Here is a 27,509-nt window from a genome sequence, read left to right on the forward strand (position 1 = left end):
CTTTTTGTGCGTTTGTTTCACTTTGTGTAAGGTCAGCTAAGGCTTTATGTAAAACAGATGGGCAAAGTTAAAAATGATTTTTCATGTTGCATTGGAAAACAGTAAAAAAACAAAAAGGGGAAAATTGCTCTTTCTTTTCTTTCAAAGGTTTCTGCACTGACCTTTATTTTACCCAATGCCTCAATTTTATATAAGGAAAACAAAACCCTGTTTTATTGCAGTGCAGTTGTTTTCTCTGCTATTCATAGAGGGCTTAAAGAGGATCAGCAAGAAAAAGCAAATTCCCAATGGTTTATCAGCAGGTTTAAAATGGGAATGTAGTGCCCAAGTTATACAATAAGGACCATATTATAAGCGTCTTTTAACTTATTCTGATGCGTTTTTCTTCTTCCAAATCTATAATTTCATTGTAAGTGAGGTGGTGGGGCTGAGGCAGTTAGCAGACACACAGGGCAGCAGCCTACAAGGGGATATGGTACAACAGTTTGCATAGCCTGTCCTTTTCTTCTTTAAAAACAATACAATTACACAAATGGGATTTGATGCTTATAGAAGTACACAAAGCAAAGGTTTACAAGGTGTCTGTGACTTTTCTGCTTGCTAAAGCAGGGTGGGTTTTCTTGTCTATCAGGATCTTTGTCTCTAATTGGAACTGACATTTCCATATCTTCAAATGACCATAGGCTGCCTTATCACAGTATCACAGTATCATCAAGGTTGGAAGAGACCTCACAGATCATCAAGTCCAACCCTTTACCACTGAGCTCAAGGCTAGACCATGGCACCAAGTGCCACGTCCAGTCCTGCCTTGAACAGCTCCAGGGACGGCGACTCCACCACCTCCCCGGGCAGCCCATTCCAGTGTCCAATGACTCTCTCAGTGAAGAACTTTCTCCTCACCTCCAGCCTAAATCTCCCCTGGCGCAGCCTGAGGCTGTGTCCTCTTGTTCTGGCACTGGCCACCTGAGAGAAGAGAGCATCTTACTCATACTGCTCAGATATCCCTTATAAGCCAAGGAGAAGAGCCAAGGAGAAGTCAGTTTAATCATTCTTCAGATACATAATGGTTTAAAACTTGAAGAAACTTGATTTAGATTAAACATCAGGAGGAAATTCTTCCCCATGAGGGTGTTGAGGCACTGGAATAGGCTCCTGAGACAATTTGTGGAGGTTCCAATCCTGGTAGTGTTTAAGTTGGATGAAGTCAGGGGCAACTTGATCTAATAGGAAATGACTCTGCTCGTGGTAGGGCTTTGGAACTAGATAATCTTTAAGGTACCTTACAATCTAAGACATTCTGTGACTCTATGATATTCTTGTGGCCTTCACTTGAGCCTTAGGTCTGGGTGCTACAGAGCAGATGGAGAGAGTCTGAGGAGAGGTCCAGAGGAGGACATTGATTTTGTACAAAGCCCTGGAAAACATGAACTGCAAATATTGAGAGGAGAAGTGGGGATGGGCAATATAGAAGAGTGATGACAGGAAATATAGGAATGGTCTTGAAGCAGACAGAAAGACATTGAGTATGAAGTTTATAACCTGTTATGTATATTGTTAATGAATAGAACTAAAAACAACAGGTTGTAGATTTTGGGAGAATTCATGTCAGGAGAAATTGCAAATGTTGAATTATCAATGTGTCTTTGACAAACATCTGGTAGGATTGACATGGGCACAGCTGATTCTATCCTGGGCATAGGGAATGAACTAAGCTGAACCTTTCCAGTCATACGAAGTAAGGTTGAATGCATACATGTTTATAATATCCACATAATGAACCTGGTTGCAAAAATATGTGTCTGTGTCATGAAACTTCAGAGCTTTGAAGGGGCTAAGGTGCTACCAGGAAGCCTGTCCAGACATTGACTTAATACTATTTATAATGACCTAACTAAAGTTTTGGTTATATTTATGTATTTTTGAGTTTTGAAACTAAAGTACAACCAAAAGTGTTAGTGAATTACTGCCAAGGAACCAAATATTTAGTTGCACAGTTTTTTCAAGTATTTCTTTTTCAACATCTTCATTGATGAACTGAATGAAGGGATAGAGTTTACCCTCAGCACTTCTGTTGGTGAAACAAAGCTGAGAGAAGTGGCTGACAGACCATCAGGTTGTGTTGCTATCCATGAGGCTCATGGAGTTCAACAAGCACAGGTGCAGAATCCTGCATGTGTGGAGGAATAACCCCATGCATCAGTACAGGCAGGGGCTGACCTTCTGGAAAGCAGCTCCACGGAGGACCTAGGAGTCCTGGTGGCCACATGTACCGTGAGTCAGCAGTGTGCCATCGTAGCCAAGAATGTCAAAGATGTCCTGGGATGCATAAAGAAGAGTGTGGCCTGAAGGTTGAGGGAGGTTCTCCTCCCCCTCTACTTTATTGAGGCCACATTTGGAGTACTGTGTCCAATTCTGGGCTCCCAGTTCAAGAGAGATGAGGAACTACTGGAGACAATCTAGTGGAGGCTGTTAAGATGCTGAGGGGACTGGAACATCCAATAAGGAGAGGCTGAGAGATCTGCAACTATTTAGTCTGGAGAAAACTGAGAGATCTTATCAATATCTAAGGGGTGGGGTCCAGGATGATGGGACTAGATTCTTTTTCAGTGGTGCCCAGTCATAGGACATGGGGCAATAGGCCAAGTTGGAACCTAAAAGATTCCATCCAAGCACAAGAAAATACTCCTATCCTGTGAGGGTGCTGGAGCACTGGAAGAGAAGTCATAGAGTCTTCTTATCTGAAGCCATTCTAAACCAGCTCAGGTTCACACTGAATTAGCAAGGGATTTGGACCAGATGACCTCTAGAGGTCCTTTCCAACCACCACCATTCTGTGATTCTCTAATCAATATATTTTCAAACAAAATGCTAATTTTCTTGGTTTAGCAGGCTAGGTAACCATATTTCTTCTAGCTTTGTGCTCACCAAGTACTGTTCAACTGCTGAAGTATTCTTAGCCTGGGATTAGCTGTGCATTAGCTCAGCCTGAGGGATCAATGGCCAGGAATTTATTTCCAATCTAGTGCTGAAAAAAAAAAAAAAAGAAGAAAGAAAAAGAAAAAAAGCTTCCAGAGAAGTGGATACAAATTGACAGCATTAGTAAGTGTTTAATTCATTGAACTGTACAGGAAGAGAGGACTCTCAGGATGATGGAAGCCAAGCTCCCCGTGTAACTTGAAACTGGCTTTTTACAATTACTTGGGGAGGCAAAAAGAAAGCAAAAAGACAGGGACAGTGTAGATTTGAGTTTCAGGCTCTTGTGCAGAGCAGAAATGTGTCAGTCATTTAAAATGGAAAAAAAAATCATTAAGATAATTTTCACTTTTAGTTTACATTCAAACATTTCAGAAGACAAATAGCCTTGAAACTTTCCAAAATGCTTGGGGTTCTTCAAAATTAAAGTACTTTGATGTAGTTAGACAAATTGAAACCAGCAAGGGCAGGAGGAGTAATAAAGCTGCTGACTGCTTGCAACAGTTGAATGTTTAGTCTACGAGCTTACCAATGGTTCTGGAAACCAAAGTGAGAGTGATTTTTATTGCAGATGGCCATGGTTTAAGTTAGGAGTGAAGCCGGCACTTTGACATGCTTATGAAATGCAATATTTGGCTACTTTCATATATTACTGAAATAAAGATAACAACCCAAACCACAAATAATTTGAATAGATGTTTTGGCACTTATATAAAGGAAATAAGGTGAGGCACTTAGTGCCATGGTCTAGTTGACTGCTTAGGGCTGGGTGTTAGGTTGGCCTGGATGATCTTGGAGGTCTCTTCCAACCTGGTTGATTCTATAACTAACTATAAAATAATAGCATATTTTGAGAGTTGTAAAACAGAAGTCCTTAGTGATTTTAGGACAGCAGAAGATTGCAGGCTGAAAAGAATCCTTTCTCAGTAAGCATCATGTGTTGAATTGAATCTAATGGTGATATTCAAGGGCATGCTGCCACCATGCCTATTTAGAATCATAGAATCATAGAATCAACCAGGTTGGAAGAGACCTCCAAGATCATCCAGTCCAAACTAGCACCCAGCCCTATCCAGTCAACCAGACCATGGCACTAAGTGCCTCAGCCAGTCTTTTCTTGAAGACCTCCAGGGACGGTGACTCCACCACCTCCCTGGGCAGCCCAGAGTGGAAGTCCTGGCTGGAGCAAAGTATCATGGGGCTTGAAGTTCAGATTGTAACACAAGAGGCTTCCTGTTTTGGTCACTGCTCTGGTGTCCATGTTTGGGGTGTTGGTCATCTCTATCTTCTGCTTCTGTATGCTTGGATGGTGGCAGCGCTTTTGTCTCTGGCTTCTCCTGCTCTGTCTGGATTTTGCTGTGGTTTCTGCAAACAGACTGAGGTAATTGTGTGTTGTGTCATTTGCAGTGAAACTCTTTATCTGAACTTTTTATCTCAACCCTGAGCTTCTCTGGGGTTTTTTTGTGTTACTTTCCCTCCCATCTGTGTGGGGAGAGAGGAGTCTTGTGGCAGACTGTGTCACCAGGACAGCAGTGCATTTGGAATGGGCTGCCCAGGGAGGTGGTGCAGTTGCTGTCCCTGGAGGTGTTGAAGCCAAGCCTGGCTGGGACACTTAGTGCCATGGTCTGGTTGATTGGCTAGGGCTGGGTGCTAGGTTGGCCTGGATGATCTTGGAGGCCTCTTCCAACCTGGTTGATTCTATGATTTATGAGATCAAACAGGTGCTATGTCTAAAATGTCTGGGATAGCCCTGGAACAGCCTAGGGAGTTGGTGGAGTCACTGTCCCTGGAGGTGTTCAAGAATGTGGGGACACGGCACTTTGGCATGTGGTTTAATAGCCAGGATGGTTTTAGGTCAATGGTTGGATTCAGTGGTCTTAGAGAGCTCTTCCAAAGAAAACGTGATTCAGTGACCAGCTATTCAAAATAATCCTGCCTTTATTGAACAGAGAGACAACAACCAAGGAGCTGGATCTTATGTAGAGCTATTGTGCAAACATGAGAAGTGGATCACACATGAGAAATATTTGTAGCCCACCCAGTGGCAGAATTTTAACCTGGAGCTCAGAAATGCTGCAGTCTGTAAAGGGCTATTAGGGAAAAGCAAGAGGCCTTTACACAACTTTCCACCTAAAGTCATTTGCTCAATGACAGCTGCTTTGGCAATTACCCCTTCCCCTGACCTTATGGTCTATTACAGTATGCTTCAGAGATCTCTGGGCAGAGAGACCATTACACCTAATGTGTTTGGACAAGTCTAGCATGTGTGCAAATTAATAAGAATGGCATATTCCATTCTGTATTCTCCTTTACAAATTGTTGTCCTGCATTTCTGCAACCTGCACATCTGCTTACCTGCTCTGACTAATGATAATGGATCGAGCAGGATGCAGGGAACACAGTATTCCCTCAAGTGATAGCTTCGTATGAATTTCTCCTCTTCAGGCACAGGAGGAAGAAATATCCACCTGTCCATGAATGTAACATGTGAAAGGATCTGGGAGTTGGGAAGAGCACAATAGATCATCTCTTGAAATAGTCACATTTAAAGTCTTTCTTACCTCTCATATAAGAAAAGGCTGAGAGACTCAGGGCTCTTTAGCCTGGAGAACACTGAGAGGGGATTTTATCAATGCTTCTGTATATCTATAGGGAAGGAGAGAGGTGATCTCCAGAGGCCCCATCCAAACCCCTATAGTTCTGTAGTTCTGTGAAACTGTGAGAAGAAAAATTCTGATTAAATACAAAGTGAAATTATGCTTTTACTTCTAGTATTAAAAGCCAAAATAAACACAATGACTTTTAAACAGCCTGTGGCAACAAGTGCCTGGGTCCCTGCATAATGTCAGCTGGACCTGTAAGCAAGGGCATGTCTTGCCTTCGTTTCATAGATCATAGAATCAACCAGGATGGAAGAGAGCTCCAAGATCAGCCAGGCCAACCTAGCACCCAGCCCTAGCCAATCAACCAGACCATGGCACTAAGTGCCTCATCCAGGTTTGGCTTCAACACCTCCAGGGATGGCAACTCCACCACCTCCCTGGGCAGCCCATTCCAATGCCAATCACTCTCTCTGGCAACAACTTCCTCCAAACATCCAGCCTAGGCTTACCCTGGCACAACTTGAGACTGTGTCAAATTGTCCTGTTTCTGGTTGCTTGGGAGAAGAGACCAACCCCATCTGGGTGCAGCTTCCCTTCAGGTAGTTGTAGCCAGCAATGAGCTCTGCCCTGAGCCTCCTCTTCTGCAGGCTGCACACCCCCAGCTCCCTCAGCCTCTCCTCACAGGGCTCTGCTCCAGGCCCCTCACCAGCTTTGTTGCCCTTCTCTGGACACCTTCCAATACCTCAACATCCAACAAGATGCACTCCTGTGCAGCTCTGTCATGGAGGGCCCATAGGCCCAAAAATAGGCTTATACACACCTTGTCTTGCCTGGACATGTTTTTCTGCCCACACCAGAGGTAAACACACAAACAAGCACAAAGAAACACAATAGACCTGGTGCCGTAAAGTCCAGCCTGCCCAGGGGCCCTGGTTGTGTAATATGGTTGTATAAGCCCATGCACCTGACTTATGGCTTATCAGGTATAAGGCACATGCTATCCCCATATTTGGGAGGCACAGGCCTGTGGATCTCACCTATTATGGCATGCTTTGGTTAATTGCCAAGCTGATTGGCCATTCTAGTGGCCAAGGGGCCATTAATCTTGGCCCACACTTGATAAATAGGGCTACACAGGTAAACAACGTGCTTTTGCTTTCACTGATGCCTGCTTATGCCTGCTTATGCTTTTGCTTGTGCTTGACTGCCTGCCTGCTCACCCGCAGTGGTCACCCGCAGTGCTCACTCTAATGCCTGCCTGCTTGCTTGTTTTGCTGCTATTTGCCTGTGCTATCTACTTTATTCTACAGAGACAGAGTCTCCCAGCCAGCTGTGCACACCTGCATGCCACTGCAGGGAGTTACCAGGACTAGATCCTGCCTTGCCTGCCTTTGTCTACGGAGCTCGGTCTCCCGTGCCTCTGTGCACCCTATTGCATGCCTGCTGCCTTAGCACTGCCTGGTGAACTCCATTGCTGCCAAGTTACCAGGAGCAGACCCTGGATTGTCTGCACGCGATCAGCCTGTGTGGTCAGCGTGACACCGTGCAGAGACTGCATGGCATCATACTCCTTCTGCACCTGAGGTCCTGCCTAAGAATCCCTGGACAGAGCATCCAGAAGAAGCCAGGAGAACAACTCAGAGGCTGTCCTTCTCCCTGAGCTGGGAGAATTCCAGCCCCCATGTCCGCGGGCAGAGTACCCTGAAGATTGGATACTTGTATAGGCTGTGATGTAGCCCCGGAAGGTGATTGATAATTTGTGAGTAAATGCTTTAATGCCTCTGTAATTCTGTACTGCCTTCTGGCATAGAGCAGAAAGAGCTTGTGCTCACCTACTGGGCAAACAGCATATTGACCCCAAGCAGCATTTGGCCACGGGGAAATTCCTCTCTCTGTTTATAGTTTGAATGTTTGCTAGTTATTAACAGGTTACTGTTTGATATTGTTTCTAGAATATCTTCCATAACCATGTAAGATCCAAAATAATGTTAATATTCAGTGCTTGGGGGTGGTGAGAGTTCAGAAGATTGAAGTGAATACATTATATATTTCTATAGACTATCATCTCACACCAATTAATTTCTCCCCTCCCCTACAATTGGCGTAGGCGACAGAATATCCCCTCCGTGACAAGCTGACTATCAGAAGATAGATCCCATGTTCTATCACCCCTGCAAAGTCAGTGCTTATTAATTTAATGATAATTTAAATTGATAAAAAACAATTAATAAATCAACAATAAAATTAAAAGTGCTAATTTAACAGCCTAAGAGAAATTCCCAATATTTGTTCTCAACCACCCAGATTCTTTGCTCTAAAGTCAAATATTTGGAGGACTGTTGTTTTATATCAGAAAAAAAAAGTATTGCCTAGTAATAAGCCACTGAAGAGTTCAGCACTTCTGCAACGTGAACTCCACAGCTTCTAGGGTGGAAGATGCTGTTTGCAATTTGCTGTCAGATACAAAGGGATTGTTCTAACATGTTTGGTATTACAGCCAGCTAATCCTTTTCTGATTTCCATGAGCATGTCACAAGCTGGTGACATAAAACTGTGGGATGTTGGTGTATGAGCAATGCTACAATAAATAGCCAAATAAGGTTTTTCTTAAGCCCAATTTAGCCTACAAATAACAGCTAGAGGAGCACTTTCTGGAATCTAAGCTATCATGACTTGGACCTAATTTCCAGAGGAAAAAGATTTGAAATAATATCTCAGCATTAAACCCTTAGGCTAGGATTCAGAATATATTTACTCTTTTTAGTATGTACAGAATAATTTTAGCTTTGTGCTTTAATATAAGAACATAGTCAAAGAGGATTATGAATTTTGCTCTGACAATTCCTGGGTAATTTGCTAGAAATTTAGAAGATGTTTTGAAAAGAGCATTGTGATTTCCTGATCTACTGCTTGTGGAGAAGCAGGAGATACATTTAGGTATTTCACAGAACCATAGAATCCACCAGGATGGAAGAAAGCTCCAAGATCATCCAGCCCAGCCTAGCACCCAGCCCTGGCCAGTCAACCAGCCAGGCTTGGCTTCAACACCTCCAGGGACGGCAACTCCACCACCTCCCTGGGCAGCCCATTCCAATGCCAATCACTCTCTCTGACAACAACTTTCTCCAAACATCCAGCCTAAACTTACCCTGGCACAACTTGAGACTCTGTCCACTTGTCCTGTTTCTGGTTGCCTGGCAGAAGAGCCCAACCCCACCTGGCTACAACCTCCCTTCAGGTAGTTGTAGACAGCAATGAGCTCGGCCCTGAGCTTCCTCTTCTGCAGGCTGCACACCCCCAGCTCCCTCAGCCTCTCCTCACAGGGCTGTGCTCCAGGCCCCTCACCAGCTTCATTGCCCTTCCCTGGACACCTTCCATCACCTCAACATCTCTCTTGAATTGAGGAGCCCAGAACTGGACACAGAACTCAAGATGAGGCCTGAGCAGTGTTGGGTACAGGGGCAGAATAACCCCCAGGTTTCTCTCTGCCTGGCTGCTCTCAGCCACTCTGTCTCCAGCCTGTAGTGCTGCTTGGGGTTGCTGTGGTCAAAATGTAGAACCCTGTACTTGGCCTTGTTCAGTCTCATCCCATTGGCCTCTGCCCACCCATCCAGCCTGGCCAGGTCCCTCTGCAAGGCTCTCTTACCCTCCAACAGCTCCACAGCTGCTCCTAGCTTGGTGTCATCTGCAATCTTACGCATGCTGGACTCAATCTCCCATCAATCTATTTATTTAGATTAATAACAATATTAACACTAACAATCAAAATAATGGATTAAGTTTAGAAGCCCAAAATCATGTTGAAGTTCCCAAATAAACTGTGTCTTTAGTGGACCCACCCCACATCCATTAAAATCAATAGTGGCACAAAACCACCTTGAAACAGAATACAGAATAAATTAGTTTTCCCTTTTCAGATCCAAACTTGTAACATCAGGAGGATGTTTGGTCAAAACAACTCTACTCAGAGGTCACATCTTGTAAAGCTGCTGTAAATCTTGGGCAAATGGCTGGCTTTTTTGATGAAAACCAGTCCTCTGGAAAATCACTGACCAGGGCCACTAAGCTGCCTCTTCCTTTTGTTTTTGTTTTGCAAAGAAGTATTGGCCATCTGTAATTTGGTCCTCAGACTTTCACCTTCCACATAACACTTACTCAAGGTCTTTTTTCCCCTTATTATAGCTAAAGTTTAAATCAGACTTTAAGAGGTTGTGATTTCTTCCCCCCACCTCAATTACTTGATCACAAAGTCTTCAGAGAATGAATAAGGGTGGTGGTAGCAGCAGCAGCAATTGGTATGTCAGTGTTAGAGAGAAGATAAGGTCAGGTGAAAACATAAAACACATATAAATGCCTGACATAAAAAGGCAATGCAGAGCACAGAAGATGAAAATTGCTCCTTAGTGAAACGGATCTTGAAGCATGAGCCTGGGACTGAGGCACAGTAGTTGGTAAGGAGAGGAAATTAAATTTTACTTTTAAATTTTAGATCATGTATCTTTTAAAGAAGAGCTGTATTGAAAAGATGGGTATTAACACCTATAAAACATGGTACTGGATAGCCTCTTGAATGACAGGCTTTCTTAAGCCCATATTTTAATGTGCCATGTCCTGGGAAGCCCATATTTTAATGTGCCATGTCCTGGGATAACACAGTATATCAGAGGCTCCCAAATTATTGCACAGTGCAGACCATCCTGTAAGTGAAACAGCTCGTTCTTTGGACCATCTTCCCTTTCAGTGATGGTCCTATTCACAGTTGCCCAGTCAGGCAACGAGTTCATGTGTGTACAAACATGCACATGCACCCCCATACAAAATAATGGTCATTGTCAAGGGTTAGGGCTGGCCACTGGGGTGACAGATGCTGTCTGTGGACCCTTTCTCTTCCCAAGGGTAAGAGAAGAGAGAGAATGATGGTTTGGGAAAGAAATTAAACCAGCTGTGATGGAAATAATAAAGCAAAATAGATATAAATAGATAAAATACAATAGCAAATCCAAGTCCCTGATGGCAGTTACATCACTGTCATCACTAATGTTGCAGGCAGGCACTGGGGAAGTCCCAGAATTGAATCAGTAGCAGATGTGAACCAGATTCAAAAGCTGAATTCTGAAACTGGATTCAAAACCACACAAATCAGGATAGAAGGCAGGGCAGACAGTAGGCATTGAAGAAGAGGCTTGAACCCCATGACCCCATCTTGGATATGATGTCCATGAAATAGAGTGCCTTGCTGGTCAATCTAGGGTCACCTGTCCTCTCTGCTCCCTGATGAAGATGCCACCTCTTGTTTCACCCCAATGTGGGACTCAAGATTTAGCAGTGACCTTGGCCTGCACAGGAACAACAAGAAGAAGATTCTTACTGCACCCCAAGTCTAGGTAGTAACTTTAATCATCAGTGTCATCACTGCTAGAAGCAGCCTCTGTCTGTGCTGTCACTGAGGAGAGACTGAAAGTCAAATCCCTGAAAGTTTGTTCTGTGCTAGCTCAAACCAGGACACTAACAAAAGCAGTCTACTCCTTTGCCTCTGCACATACAGAGATTTTCTTTCATCTTGTCATCCTCACTTCAGATTCCCAGATTTTTTGCCTGCAGCAGGGCTTTGGGCAGCTTGGTACCTGTGAGCAGCTTTGCAGCAGCTTTTTGTGGGAGCACAAGACATTTAGGGACTTAGGTGCTCAACCTGAAGGGAGGTTGTAGACAGATGGGGGTTGGCCTTCTCTCCCAGGCAACCAGCAATAGAACAAGGGGACACAGTCTCAAGTTTTGCCAGGGGGAAGTATAGGCTGGTTGTTAAGAGGAAGTTCTTAACAGGAACACAGGAGGAGTGATTTCCCATTGGAATGGGCTGCCCAGGGAGGTGGTGGAGTCGCTGTCCCTGGAGGTGTTCAAGCAAAGCCTGGCTGAGGCACTTAGTGCCATGGTCTGGTTGATTGGATAGGGCTGGGTGCTAGGTTGGACTGGATGAGCTTGGAGATCTCTTCCAACCTGCTTGATTCTATGATGATTCTATGATTTCCATAATCACTTGATGGTTCCTGTGGCTCCTGGGATGGGACAGATCAGCAGCTTGGGTGGTTAGTGGTAGTTTAGCAGCTGAGTTCAGTTCTGGCTCAGAAGTAGGCTATGAGCCTCTGTGGCTTCAGACCCAGTGACCAGAGAATCTGTTCACCAGCAGTTCTGAAGGCTTGGTTCTTGTTCCCTTTCAAACATCTAATTCAATGCAGCAATTAATTACTTATTTCTTCAAGTAATTAATTACCAACTGCTAAAGACTTGCTGCAATACTGTGTGTAGAAGTAATAAAATCACTTAAGGGTTTTGGAAAGTTCTTCAGCAAGGCAATTATTGCTGGTTGTAGTCAAAATTATTTGTTATATTAATTACCAGTAATCTCTGCCTAGACATAATTAGACTGAAAGCAATTTTATAGTGGTGCAATATAATTATGTCATTAATAAAAAAAAAAAAAAAGCCAAACACAACAGATTATTTTACTTTAATTTGACACATTATATGTTTAAGAGCTTGCCAATTATAGAGGAAAGAGTGGAATTAAAGAACAAAGCACACAGAAAGTTTTGGGAGAACTTCTCACACCTATAGCGTGTAAAGACAGATCTTAAAACCTGCACCTCCTTGTTCAGTACTTCTCTAGGAAGGGGAATGGGACCTGCAACCTTTCAATCAATTCCCATTTCTGAGCTCAGTTCCTTGCTCTTAGTTCTGAGATCTTGTGCTAACTCTATTCAGATTCTTGGGGAGTGTGTTGTTTGAAGAACTCCACGTTCATGTAAGCAGCAGCAATTCAATGAATAAAATCATTTATTTCACCTTTGTAGTTGGCTCTTTGTTACTTTTCTGCTAGAATTAATCTCTAAATTCAGCATAATTTAAGCACAGGTTTAGCAATCATAGAATCAGTCAGGGTTGGAAGGGACCACAAGGATCATCTAGTTCCAGGTCCCCTGCCACGGGCAGGGACATCCTACCCTAGAGCAGGCTGCCCACAGCCTCAGCCAGCCTGGCCTGAAACACCTCCAACCATGGGGCCTCAACCACCTCCCTGGGCAACCCATTCCAGCCTCTCACCACTCTCATGGCGAAGAACTTCTTCCTTACGTCCAGTCTGAATCTCTCCACATCCAGCTTCACTCCATTCCCCTGAGTCCTGTCACTACCTGATAGCCCAATAAGCAAGCAGTTGAGGCATCCCACTGGTGTTTATTTGTTCATCCTTCTTTTTTACCCCCTCATTTTTCATGAGATCTAAGCTTACGATTGGCAGCACATAAACACTCAAGGAGATTTCCAAGCTTAAACACAAATTAGCAAGGACATAAAGGTAACGTCAGAGCATAATCATGAAGTATTAACTAGTGACACAGAAAGACTCTCCTTGAAACAACCAAAAATAATTGTTGCTATGTTCAAGTAAAATAACTAAGAAACTGTATTGTGCTGAAAACTTTGTTAGCATTTCTTGCAGGGTGGGCAATATAGGGAATACATCTTCAGATTAGCTACATTTTCAACAGTGAATTATGATGCTCAGATATTGCTTAGAGACTAAACTTTTGGTCTCTTTGGCTTTGTTTTGTTTGCTTGTTCATTTTGTGTGTGCTGTGGGGTTTTATTGTGCAGAACATTATCAATAGCCAGGCAATTTCATAAGCACAAAACACAACCTCAACAGATATTATTTTACCATAGGTATTAGCACTACTTCTGTGAGAATTGACTGATGAGAACTGGGAAAAGCATTAATAAGGTATTTTAATTTTGGTTTAGATATGTTTTTTAAAGGAGATGATAGCCATTATTTGTATCACTCTATTACAGGTGTCCTGCTGAGAAGACAAAAGGCCACATGCATGAGGAATTAGTGAAGGTGTTCCTGGAGATGGCTCACACAAAGGTAGGCACTCAGTAGGACATTTGCCACTACAGGCACTGGAGGAAGCCAAGTTGGATTTATTTTCATTCCCAGACATCCCTGTGGACAAGAACATTATGCTCCATGCTATAATCTGACCAGATGGCAGTCAGGTTCTGAGAGTTTGCAAGCATTTTGTACAAATGGAGCACAGTTCTTTCTTAGTTATTGTCTAAGGATAGAATAGAATCACAGAATCATTGAATCAATCACGTTGGAAGAGACCTCCAAGATCATCCAGTCCAACCTAGCACCTAGCCCTGTCCAATCAACTAGACCATGGCACTAAGTGCCCCAGCCAGGCTCGAACATCTCCAGGGAATCATTATTGTTGGAAGAGACCTTCAAGATCACTAGAAAGATATCTCTCTCCTTGGTGGGGGTGAGACACTGGAAGTGGTTGCCCAGAGTAGTTGTGGGGGCTCCAAGACTGGAAGTGTTCAAAGCTAGGTTGAATGAGGTCTTGAGCTAAGTGATCTAACTAGTAGGTGTCCCTGCCCATGGTGGGGGGGATTGAAACTAGATGATCTTTAAGTCCCTCTAACCCAAACCATTCTGTGATTCTATGACATTATTGTGGCCTTCCCTTGAGTCTTGGCTCTACAGTCATGAAGTCCAATCATTAATCCAGCACTGTTAGGTAACCACTAAATCATGTCCCATAGCATTTGAAATCTTAGGAATTTAGAAGGATGTGAAGTAGCCTTTGTGCAGCTGAAGATATGATGAAACTATTGCCAAGGTTTTAAGCTGTAGAATGTGACAGCACCTTTTCAAAGGGGTGGGATGTAAGGAAGAAATGAATGTAATCATCCTTTTCCTAAACCCTTTATATTTAAGCTATGCTTCCTGAGACTGTAAAAGCACCTGCTAGACCTGCAGGCAAGACACAGTCTTAAATTTTAGGAAGATTTCACCCTAGAAAGTTCTTTGTAGACATCTGAATTTCTAAAATGTTCCTACCCACTTAGTAACTGTGCAAAAAAAAAAAAAAAAAAAAAAAAAGAAAAATAATAATCAGACTCCTGCATATATTTGGCTTAGCTCCTCCAAGTTATTCACTGCAGTAGTACTCATGAGAGACCTAACCTACTTTTACTGGAATCTGAGGCAAAATTTGCAGTGAAGGGTTTGGAAATAATTTTCATTTCAATATCAAAACAAAAAACTCTATTATTGATTTTTGGGTTGCTTTTGACTTTCAAAGTAAAGAACTCATTTTAGTAAATCATAGAATGGTTTAGGTTGGAAGGGACCTCAAAGCTCATCCAGTTTCAACTCTCCCCTTGCCATAGGCAGGGACACCTCCCACTAGAACAGGTCATTCAAGGCCTCATCCAACCTGGCCTTGAACACCTTCAGGGAGGGAGCAGCCAGAAACTCCCTGGGCAACCTGTGCCAGTGTCTCACCACCCTCACTGCAAAGAGCCCTTTCCTAACATCTACTTTCAATCTCCCCTCTGCCAGTTCAAACCCATTCCCCCTTGTCCTGTCACTACCAGACCTTGTCAATAGTCCCTCCTCAGCCTTCCTTTAGGTCTCCTTCAGATACTGGAAGGCCATTCCAAGGTCTCCTCAAAGCCTTCTCCAGGCTGCAGAGCCCAAACTCTCTCAGCCTGTTCTCATAGCAGAGCTGCTGCAGCTCTCTCAGCATCTTGGTGGCCTCCTCTGGACTGGCTCCAGCAATTCCATGTCCTTCTTGTGCTGGGGGCTCCAGAACTGCACCCAGGACTGCAAGTGGGATGTGAGGAGAGCAGAGCCAAGGGGCAGAATCCCCTCCCTTGCCCTGCTGCCCACACTGCTCTTGCTGCAGCCCAGCACAGGGTTGTGTCTGGGCTTCACTCACACTGCAGGCTCCTGTTGAGCTTTTCATCAGCCCAGACCCCCAGGTCCTGTTCCTCAGGGCTGCTCTCAGCCATTCCCCACCCAGCCTGGAGTTGTGCTTGGGATTGCACCCACCCAGGTGCAGGACCTTACACTTGGCCTTGTTGAATGAGGTCATGAGGTTGGCCTGGGCACACCTCTGCAGCCTGTCCAGGTCCCTCTGGATGGATCCCTGCCCTCTAGCAAGTCAGCTGTGCCACACAGCTTGGTGCTGCAGCCCTCTGAGCATCTTCATGGCTTCCTTTGGACTGGCTCAAACAGTTCCATGTCCTTCTTGTGTTGGGGGCTCCAGCACCGTACACAGGACTGCAGGTGGGGTCTGAGGAGAGCAGAACAAGGTTTGTTTAAGCTACTCTGAAATGATAAGTACATCAGGTATGGTAAAAAAGGAGTCAATCCATGATGCATTTCAGAGTTTGGTGTTTTCCCCTCTTATCCAGTGCTGGTGATAAACTCCTTTTTAGCAAATTTTTAAAACAAAAGCAAATCTCATGAGGCTTTTTTTGTCACCTGTTTTTTAAATGATCAGAACTCTCACTGTCCTGGGATCATGAGTGCTATGCAGACTTAAAATGCCATGTTAAAAATGCAGTTTCAATCCCACGCCATGGGTTGTCCTATAATTTATTGTACTAAACTGGCAGCAAGAACTAGCAGTGATGATGTAAGAGTGGATTTCAACATGTTTTATGGCACCACAATGTTATTCTTGTGATTATACTGTAGTTGGGATAAATATTACTAAATTTGAGACAGATTTATTATGGTTTTAGACTTTCTTCTTCTCGGCCCAGGAAACCAAGGAGTTATGCAGTAACTCTTATTACCATTAATGAGCACTAATTGCTTATCTCCCCTGTGTACCATGAGGAGATTCTATCCCTCTGGCTGTCCTGTATTTTAGCACCTTTTAAGGTCTGATCTGGGACTAGATTGTCCCTCTGGTTTCAGCACTGTGTAAAAAGAGGAACCAAGCCAGAAAAACATCTCAGTGCTTTACATTTTTCCCCCTTTATCTCCACTGCTCTTCAGAAGCCATTTGCTGTCAGTCATTTGGGAAAGAAGGCACAGGCCAGACCATGTGAGCTCTCTCTGCAGACACTCTGCTATCCTCTACAGACAAGGGTCAAATCAGCCCCAGCCTTTCTGGGGCCTGTGTCCAGTTCTGGGCTCCTCAATCCAAGAGTGATGTTGAGGTACCAGAACATACTCAGAGAAGGGCAGCAAGGCTGGGGAGGGGCCTGGAGCACAGCCCTGTGAGGAGAGGCTGAGGGAGCTGTGGGTGTGCAGCCTGCAGCAGAGGAGGCTCAGGGCAGAGCTCATTGCTGTCTGCAGCTCCCTGAAGGGAGGTTGTGGCCAGTGTGTAGGACTCTACACCTGGCCTTGTTAAATCTCATCCTATTGGCCTCTACCCACCCAGCCAGCCTGTATCAGTCCCTCTGCAGGGCTCTCCATAACACCTCAGAAAGCAGTCCTTTAAATACAGTCCCTTGCAAGCCTGATCTGTAGCCAGATGAATTATCCTTCACAGAATCATAAAATCATCCAGGTTGGAAGAGACCTCCAAGATCACCCAGGCCAACCTAGCACCCAGCCCTAGCCAATCAACTAGACCATGGCACTAAGTGCCCCAGCCAGGCTTTTCTTGTGCTGATCAGAATCTCACAGACCAAGAGGCTGATAGAAAAGAGTAGAAACCAGGCAACATTCTTCCACTATGAGTTAAATCTTCTAGCGCCTCATAATCCTGTGGGGCAACAGAAAGGGTAAAAATATGGGTAACAGTTTCAGTTGCTCAGTTTGGACCCAGCTTGGCTGTAATTTTGAGCCACATTCTAAAGTACAGGTAATTGATCCTAATGAAAAGAAGGCATTAATGAAAGTAATTGACAAAAGCCAGTCTACCTGTCAAAGAAGAGCAACCTTGAAAAGAAACGGCAGGCTTCTGAAGGTCAAGGCGCAGTGTGGTGTAATCCCTACCATCTGTGTGCAGGCTGGTGCTATTCTCAGGCTGTCAGATGCACTCTCCTCTTGGAAAATAATAGACAAGGGAAAAAAGCTTACCCGACAGGGAGCCAAAATGTAGTTAGCTTTATAGAAAATGAAAAAGCACCACTGTATAAACTTAGGATGACCCTTAATTTTCCTTCCCCTTGACCTGCACACACTCACAATTGGTTTCAGAGCTCTTGTGGCACTGAGAATGAAAATAACTGAGCGACCAATAAAATGTAACAGTATAACAGCAAGTTGGAATGGTAGGCTACCATTCCCAATGCAATCAGCCAAGCATGCTATTGCCCTGCAAACACACTAAGGTGATTAAGAAGCGTCGTCCTTTCCTTCAGCTTTCGAAGGTTCTTGCCTTCAACCTACAAAAGGCTGGGGATGTTCTCCTGTGCCTGCCTCGAAATTGCAATCTTCAGAAGAGTCATAGAATCATTTTGGTTGGAAAAGGCCTTTAAGATCATCAAGTTCAATTGTTAACCCAGCACTGACAAGTCACCGCTAAACTGTGTCCCTCAGCATGACATTTGCACATCTTTTAAACCCCTCCAGGGATGATGACTCTGCCACTTTCCTGCTAGCCTCTTTCAGCTTGACAACCCTTTGGGGGAAAGACATTTTTCCTAATATCTAACCTAGCAAAAACATGCTTGTCTGCCATCTGTGGTTGTATCTCTCTTCTTAGGGTTCAAGATGTCCTGCTCCCTGAAGCTGTGCTTCTGGACATTTTCAGATAGCATGGAGAAACTTAACACTGACTTTTGCTCTTATGGTCCTATGGGATTCAATGAGTGGGTACACATCCATATGCCAGATCTGTAGAGCTCAGGTAGACACATGGTCTCAGAAGATGCTCACAGGCACCTTTCTTATGCAGCATCCTGGCAGAATTACTACCCAGAACAGGAAAAGCTGACTTCAGTGTCCTAGTGAACATTAACCACCAGGTAACAGAGAAATTAGTCTCCTTAACTGTGGGTTGCTTGGACATCTTAGAAAGTAGAAAGGAGAGTCTTTTTCACCCACGAAATGCTATAGCTTGCTGATTGGGTCACTTTGTGTGGTCTGGAGTTCAAATCCCTCAGGCAGAGTAGGAAATTGAATTCAGATTTCCCACACACTGACAGGATATATTAATCATGGAGTTATTATATTAAACAAGGGCATTAACTTCTCTGTGGCAGTTGTCCTTTGAAATAAAGGGCTTATAAATCCAGCTCCAGAAGCTAGAACAGGAATCCTGTGTATCACATTCAACCATTCACTGAGTATCTCAACATGAAGTCCTGATGAGGGACAACGTTAAGCACAAGGTTGTTCCTAGTGTGTCATGAGAAAAGCAGAGGCAGCTGCACATGTGCTTTTCTGGTTGTTACTCCTCTGATTTCAGATAACCACATGCATTCCTCAGGAGCCTGTTCTGGAAGGTCTTCCTCCCTGAAGGTGGCCAGGCATCTACAGGTTTAGTGATCTTGCAGTTGGTCCCACAGCTCTTGTGGTTGGGACAAGGGGCAATGGTTTTAAACTAAGAGGGGAGATTCAGACTAGAGACAAGGGAAGTTTAAATTGAGGATGGTGAAACACTGACACAGGCTGCCCAGAAAGCTGGTCAGGTCAGGCTGGATAGGGCTGGGAGCAACCTAATCGAGTTGAAGGTGTCCCTGCTGACTGCAGGGGTGTTGGACTAGATGACCCTCAAATGTCCCTTCCAAACCAAAACACTCTACTATTCTATGCTAAAAAGCTTGCTATTTCTAATACTTTTAAGTGACAACACCTAGGCTGTATCTTCTAAAAAGCAGACACCAGTGCTATACACATTCCATTACATACATTCCATTATATACATTCCTTTCTCCTAAGGAAAAAAGAAGTCAATTAAACTTCTCCCTCCATGCACAAAACCAGAACGCACCACATAAAACATCCTTCTGTTAAGTGCAGATTCTTAGGAAAACAACCACAATAAAAATAATGTGTAAAAAAATTATAGTGCTCCACAAATGCCTTATTAAAAATGTTCTCTACCTCTTTGGAAGAAACACATTTTATTTGCCCTCATTAAGGTGACCTAACCACTGCACTTCGCCCTTGCAAGCCTGCATGATGCAATCACCAGAATTCATGAATATAGAGGGGAACAATTAATGAGCTTTTTCTCCCTGAATATCTATTTTTTTAGCTAGATAATAAATGTAAAGCCCATCTTTCAATCAGTGATTGAAAAGACAAGCTGTTGACACTATAGCATCTGTCAAAGTTTAGGTATGGCTCTAGAATACAGGGAAAAGTTTAGAACTGAATGAAAAAGGGAAGATCCTTCCAGATCTCTGCTATTATATTTCACTTGTTACTCCCACTTACTCAGAACAAACTTTCATCACAGGATCTCAGCATGCTGGGGGGTGGAAGGGACCTCTGGAGATCATCTAGTTGCAGGTTGCCCAGGGTCATATCCAGGTGAGGTTTGAATGTCTCCAAGGAAAGAGACTCTACAACCTCTCTGGGCAGCCTGGACCAGGACACCAGCACCCTCACAGGAAAGATTTTCCTCATGTTCAGATGAAACTTCCTATGTCCCAGTTTGTGCCCATTGTCCCTTCTCTCACCACTGGGCACCAGTTAAAAAAGTCTGGCTCAGTTCTCTCGGTCTTTTCAGACAGATGTTCCAGTTCCCTCATCAACTTCATAATGTTTATTGGACTCTTTCCCTTAGAACTGCACACAATACTCCAGAGGTAGCCTCACCAGGGCAGAGAAGAATGTCCCTTGACCCACTGACCATGCTCTTCTGAATGCATCCCAGGATATATCTGGCCTTCTTGGCTACTAGAGTGCATTATCAGCTCATGGAAATGCATTGTCTATCAGTACTCCAGGTCCTTCTCTTGCTGTTGGTTGAACTACGACCTAAAGATGCACCCTCTAATAGTGGACTAAGATGCTAATGAGACATCCTGCTAAATGCATGAAGAAAATCCTCCCTCTTATTTGCAGTAATCGTTTTTTTTTAGTTTGTTCCACTTCTTTATATTTTTCTCTCTTGTATATGTCTTGTAATATGGTTCACTTGCACTGAAGCCATATATTGCAGGTAAGAAGAAATTAGGTCATTTGAAGCTGTGTTAACACATCTGAAACACAGCTCACAACTTCTTTGGACAGCCATGGAGGAGCTCATATGCAAAGCTGTACCAGATCACACTGCTTGTGGCAAGATCAGAAGCTGGTGCAAAACCTAAAGAGTATCAACGTGCCAAGGAATGTTGTTTGCTGTGGGAATCAACCGTGTTGGAAGAGACCTCCATGCTCATCCAGTCTAACTTATCACCCAGTCCTGTCCAATCAACCAGACCATGGCACTAAGCTCCCCATCCAGTCTCTAATCATGGAACAGTACCTGGAAGTGACATGACAGAACCCAGCGTGAGACTAGACTCTCTCTCTTCATTTATAGTCATTAAAGTCACATAAAGGAATTAAAGTTTCTAAAAATTAATCAAGGACTGATTTCTCACCTGTGGGATTCTCACCTGTGTCCTCTGCTATGAGCACAGACTGAAAGAGTTGGGGCTGTGCAGTCTGCAGAAGAGGAGGCTCCCAGGTGACTTTATTGTGGCCTCTCAGTATCTGAAGGGAGCCTACAAAAAAACTGGGGAAGGACATTTAAGGATACCAGGGAGTGACAGGACTGGGGGGAATGGAGCAAAGCTGGAGGTGGGGAGATTCAGGCTGGACATGAGGAGGAAGTTCTTCCCTGTGAGAGTGGTGAGAGCCTGGACTGGGTTGCCCAGGTTGAGGCCCCGTGGCTGGAGGTGTTTAAGGCCAGGATGGCTGAGGCTGTGGGCAGCCTGCCCAAGGCAGGGAGGTTGGAACTGGATGATCCTTGTGGTTCCTTCCAACCCTGACTGATCTATGATTAACTGTTCTAAGAAAATCACTTGTCCAGATTTGCCTGTTCTAATAAGAGGAGAGAAAAGAAAGATAAAAGAAACCCAAACCAATTTCAGTGAAAATTGACACCTAAAATTGAGATGGCAGTGCAACGCAGGCAGCATATTTTGACAGCAGTGGCACAGAAATGGAAAGACACAGAGAGAAATCCAGAAGAAAAAAATCTAAACTAAAAACGATTAAAACAAATATATATTCAGAGCAAACTACTCTTCTTTTAAATATTGCAGGGAAAAAAACAGGACAAAACAAAACCCATCAAAACCCTTATCTTGACATTGCCAAATACTTTGGTATTTTCTGCACCATCTTGCTGATTTCGATGAAAAAATCCATTTGTGAAAGAAGGAAAAACATACTCAGAGGCAATATTGCCATGCAGAAAGGGTGAGAGAAGCCAGGGCACAAAGGAAGCTACTAAAACAATGAAGACTTTCGTTTGGCTCAAATTCATCACCTTGGAAGAAAATCAGACACTGGCTGCAATCAGCAGTCTCAGCTCACAATCCTTAGCCATTTGTTTAACTTCTCTTAACTGTTTGGGCTTTTTGGTTGGTTGACTTTGCTTTGGGTTTTTGTTTGTTTGTTTGGGAGGTTTTGTTTGTTTAAGGTTTACTTTTTGGTGTTTTGGGTTTTTTTATTCTCAGGGAAGTGTATTTTTCATCCTGGTTGTGAAGGGGTTTTGTCTGTGTTTGGGGTAAGATAAGAGGCCAAATTTAAAAGGGTTTTAAACAATTTAATAATATATACAAAAGGAATCCCCCCCCCAAACTTATATACAATTGACCTACACAAGTCCTTTGTATGCGGTTGTGAAATTACTTTACAGAATGTCCATTTACAGTAGGGTTCAGGAATTTGGTAGAGGTTTGGAAAGGTTTGGATAGAGACTCTTGTGGCATGAAAGTGCCTCGGGTAAAGTCACTGAAATTCTTAGCTGCTCAAATGGAGATTGTTCAGTGACTCACTGGCTGGAGTCACAGTCTCTGTGGTCCCAAAGATGCGTAGCGAAAGCCACGCTGTTGGCCCTCATGGATCTGAATAGTTCAGTTCAGGTATTATTGGGGCGCGCTGTCTGGAGGCTCCACGGGCACAATCGAGCTGGGAACAGCGAGCTGGAGTGGCAGCTGGCCGGGAGTGCCTTGGTCAATCGTTCCACTGGGTCGGTGCAAAGTATCATGGGCTGGAAACCATGCAGCGGCGGTGGCCCCAAAGGCGACAGAGAGGCTGGGAGCAGTGGGTGGAGGAGGGTGGCAGGAACACTGAATCGCCCTATTTATGAGATATGGGCTGAGACTGATGGTCCTTTGGCCACCATACTGTCCAATAAGCATCTGGCAGCAGGCCAAAACGTGCCAAATAAGGTAGAGTCCACAGGTCTGGTACCCCCAAAGATGGAGAGGGCTCAGGTGGGCCCACATGCTAGGCACATGAGCTTACACAACCTGTTTACCTCAACCTTGCAAGCAGGCAAGCCAGACTTGAAGGTGCCAGGCTTGGTGTGCCCCTTTGTCCGCTTAATTTGTTTTCACTTGGTTTAGATAGAAAAGCACCTTTCGGGGGAAACATGTCCAGGCAAGCTTAGACTTGTAAACAAGGCTATTTGGGCCTTGATTGGTTAGGGCTGGGTGATAGGTTGGACTGGATGATCTTGGAGGTCTCTTCCAACCTGGCTGATTCTATGATTCTATGATTCTATGTGGCCCTCCACCACAATCCTCCAAGAAGTGTAAGCTGTGGTCAAATTGCAAGAGGTGCAAAGCTGCATTGGCATTGGAGTGCTGCGAGCACTATCACCTACACTTGAATAAACGTCACAGGAAAGAGATGCTCCCTTTGCCCTTTTGCTTTGAGGTTTTATTGTTTTGATTGTTTGGCTTTTGTTTGAGTTTTTGTTTGTTTGTTTGCTTTGTTTTGGGGTTTGTTTGTTTTGCTTTGGGTTTGTTTGCTTTGTTTTGGGTTTTATTGTTTGCTTTGCTTTGGGGTTTTTTAGTTTGAGTTGTTTTAGTGTTTTTTTGTTTTGTTTTGGGTTTTTCGTTTGCTTTGTTTTGGGGTTTTTTAGTTTGAGTTGTTTTGGGGTTTTTTAGTTTGAGTTGTTTTGGGGTTTTTTTGTTTTGTTTTGGGGTTTTTGTTTGCTTTGTTTTGGGGTTTATTTTGTGTGCTTTGGTTTGGGGTTTTGGTTTGCTTTGTTTTGGGGTTTTGTTTGCTATGGTTTGGGGTTTTTGGAGGTTTTTTATTCCCAGGGAAATGTATTTTTCATCCTCCAAGAAGTGCCAGCTCTGGTTGAATTGCAGTAGTTGCAAAGTGACATCATTATTGCTGTGTTGCTAGCACTATCACCTACACGTTAATAACCTTTACAGCAAAAAGATGCTTGCTGGCACTATCACCTACACTTGAATAAACTTTACAGGGAAAAGATGCTTGGTTTCCCCTTTTGGTTTGGCCTTATTTTCCTTTTGGTTGATTGGTTGGTTGGCTTTTGGTTGGGGTTTTGTTTGTTTGTTTAGTGCTATTTTTGGGGGTTGTTTTCTTTTTTGGGGGGTAAGGGTTGTTTGTAATGTTTTGGGGTTTTTTGTCTGCTTTGGTTTGGGGTTTTTTGTTTTGTTTTAGGTTCTTTGTTTGTTTTATTCTCAGAGAAATGTATTTTTCATCCTCCCAAGAAGTGTCGGCTCTGGTTGAATTGCAATAGGTGCAAAGTGGCATCATTATTGGTGTGTTGCTAGCACTATCACCTATACTTTATAAACTTTACAGGGAAAAGATGCTTGCTTTCCCCTTTATATTTGGTTTTTTGTTTGTTTCTTTGTTTGTTTGTTTTTTGTTGGTTGGCTTTGGTTTGGCATTTTACTTTGCTTATTTGGGGGGAATGTTTGTTTTGGATTTGCTTTTTGTTCTGGGGTTTGGTTTCTATTCTCAGGGAAATGTATTTTTCATCCTCCAAGAATTGTCAGCTCTGGTTGAACTGCAATAGATGTGAAGTTACGTCATTATTGCTGTGTTGCTATCACTATCACCTACACTGTATAAACTTCAAAGGAAAGGAATGCTTGTTTCCCCTTTTTTGTTTGGGGTATTTTTGTTTTGGTTGGGTGGCTTTGGTTTGGGTTTTTAGTTTTTGTTTGGGGGGATTTGTTTGATTTTTGATTTGATTTGATTTGATTTGGCTTTTTTGCTTTTTATTCTCAGGGAAATGTATTTTTCATCCCCCAAGAAGTGTCAGCTCAGGTCCAACTGCAATAGGAGCAAAGTGACATCATTATTGCTGTGTTGTTAGCACTATCACCTATACTTTATAAACTTTACAGGAAAAAGATGCTTGTTTTCCATTTTGCCCTCTATATTTGGGTCTTCTTTTTTGTTTTGGTTGGTTGGCTTTGCTTTGGGTTTGTTGTTTTGGTTTGTTTTTGTTTGTTTGTTTGTTTGGGGAGTTTTGTTTATTTGTTTGATTGTTTTCTGGGTTTTTTGCTTTTTATTCTCAGGCAAATGTATTTTTCATCCCCCAAGAAGTGTCAGCTCAGGCCCAATTGCAATAGGTGCAAAGTGACATCATTATTGCTGTGTTGTTAGCACTATCACCTATACTTTATGAACTGTACAGGAAAGAGATGCTTGTTTTCCCCTTTATATTTGGTTGTTTTTGTTTTTGTTTTTTTTTGTTTTGCTTGCTTGGTTGGGTTTGGTTTGGGTTTTTCTTTTCTTATTTGGGGGGTTGTTTGGTTCGGGTTTGCCTTTTGTCCTGGATTTTGGTTTTTATTGTCAGGGAAATGTATTATTCATCCTCCTAGAAGTGTCAGCTCTGGTCGAAGTGCAATAGGTGCAAAGTGTCATCATTATTGCTGTGTTGTTAGCACCTATCAGCTACACTTTAACAAACTTTACAGGCAGGAGATGCTCGCTTTCCCCTTCCCTTTTTTGCAGTAAACCCTTTTCCAAACGGAGCTGGCGTCTCAAGAGGCAAAGAGCATTCTGCACCGTGTGCGCGGGGGCAGGAGGTATTCTGAAGGATCGCTTCTACATTTCAATTTGCCACTATCATTTTGGCTCTTGAGTTACCTTTGCTTTTTTGCTGGAGCCACTGGAGAGCAGGCGGGAGCCAGGAGAGCAGGCGCTGGCTGAGCAGGAGCGCGCAGTCCCGCACGGGGGCTGACAAGCTGGCAGGAGATATCTTTCATTCAGAACATCTCTATAAATTGCACCAAAAAATGCCTGGGGAGCTTTGGTAATGAATCCATCAACTTTTACCCTGCTCTGTAAAAACAGCTGTAAGGAAATGATTTCTGTGCTGCAGCGGGGGTACACAGGCTAAAAAGAAAACACGACACTTGCCAGAAAAATAAATGCCTTGCTTTATAAGAGAGATGAGAGAGAAAGATAAAGTGCTCTGTTTATGCTACGCCATCTGACTTTCAGTAGACTATATACCCTTCCCCTTCTGACCTGGGGGACAAACATTAGCACAGGTACACACAGCTTCAAGTCTTCCATGTGATGCTGCTTACCATTCAAGCAGAAACTGATCCAGGAAGTTCTTTCACTTAAGAAGAAAAAACAAGGAGAAATAAATGCAAAAGAACCTCAAACAAAACCCATCATGTGGTACGCTCTTACCAGTTCTAGTCTTGCAAAATACAGCAGTCAGACATGAAGGATATTATGAGAAATCTCAGCTGGGGGTGGCTCTTGGGTTTGTTTGTTTGTTTTTCTGCTAATATATAAAGAAATGAACAGATGAGAGACAATAAGAAAAAAAAGGGAATAGAGAAAAGAAAATCAACATTTCTAAAATGTGGCCAGCTCTGATCTAGAGCTTCACTGGCATGGCCAGTGTCTGCATGCTCAGAAACAGAAGTTGTGTAAGATGCTTTCCAACTCATCTTTATGTGTTCTGGACTATGGATTTCAATGGCAAACCAAAGATTGGCTTTCTACTTCAAAAAGGCATCAAACCAGGGTTTGGGACCAGATGGCTTTTGAAGGAACCTTCCAACCCAAACCAGTCTCTCATGCTATGATGCTGTAAGGAAGAGCTGCTGTTCCTGAAAATCCCTTATTCCTGTAGGTGCTTTCAGCTGACAATGGAAAGGAGAGCCATGCCTGCTATAGCTCTGCTATTTTAGTGTGGCATTCTGCTCTCCCCAGAGTGTGGAGGAGCTGGAACAGGGTGGTGTTGGGTAGCTTGGAAATGGCAGGGGTTTTGTGCATTTCACTCAGTGGATTCCTATGCTTTTCTGCTGAAGTCTATTCCCAACTTGCCACAGCCGCAAAACCAAACATAACCTCTGTCCTGGCTGCAGCTAGAAGAGAATCACAGAAAATTAAAGGTTGGAAGAGACCTCAGAAGATCAGCTAGCCCAGCAACCCCTTCCATGACAGCATCACTTAAAGTAGGTCACACTGGAATGTGTCCAGGCAGGTTTTGAATCATAAAATAGTTTAGGTCGGAAGGAACCTCAAGGATTATCCAGTTCCAACCCCCTGCCATAAGCAGGGACACCTCCCACTAGGACAGGTCACTCAAAGCCTCATCCAACCTGGCCTTGAGCACCTCCAGAGAGAGAGCAGCCAGAACCTCCCTGGGCAACCTGTGCCAGTGTCTCACCACCCTCACTGCAAACAACCCTTTCCTAACATCTACTTTCAATCTCCCCTCTGCCACTTTAAACACGTTCCCCCTTGTCCTGTCATTACAAGACCTTGTCAATAGTCCCTCCACAGCCTTCCTGTAGGTATCCTTCAGATACTGGAAGGCCACTCCAAGGTCTCCTCAAAGCCTTCTCTTCTCCAGGCTGCACAGCCCCAACTCTCTCAGCCTGTCCTCAGAGCAGAGCTGCTGCAGCCCTCTCAGCATCTTGGTGGCCTCCTCTGGACTGGCTCCAACACTTCCATGTGCTGCTTGTGCTGGGGGCTGCAGAACTGCACCCAGGACTGCAGGTGGGGTGTGAGGAGAGCAGAGCCAAGGGGCAGAATCCCCTCCCTTGCCCTGCTGCCCACACTGCTCTGCTGCACCCAGCACAGGGTTGTGTCTGGGCTGCACTCACACTGCAGGCTCCTGTTGAGTTTTTCATCAGCCCAGACTCCCAGGTCCTGTTCCTCAGGGCTGCTCTCATCCACTCCCCACCCAGCCTGGATTTGTGCTTGGGATT

The 27,509-nt window shown here is 43.9% G+C and overlaps 1 long non-coding RNA gene across 2 annotated transcripts in view; it reads left to right on the top strand.

Moving 5' to 3' along the window:
• Window positions 1-27,509, top strand: part of LOC135180276 (uncharacterized) — a 94,550-nt gene that overhangs the window by 17,724 nt on the left and 49,317 nt on the right. For both annotated transcript variants that reach the window (XR_010304353.1, XR_010304352.1), the window contains exon 2: window positions 13,425-13,500. This is a non-coding gene — a long non-coding RNA (uncharacterized LOC135180276). The remainder of the gene's footprint in view (window positions 1-13,424; window positions 13,501-27,509) is intronic.

The sequence above is a fragment of the Pogoniulus pusillus genome, chromosome 13 (genome assembly GCF_015220805.1).
Source record: "Pogoniulus pusillus isolate bPogPus1 chromosome 13, bPogPus1.pri, whole genome shotgun sequence".
NCBI classification, from domain to species: Eukaryota; Metazoa; Chordata; class Aves; order Piciformes; family Lybiidae; genus Pogoniulus; species Pogoniulus pusillus.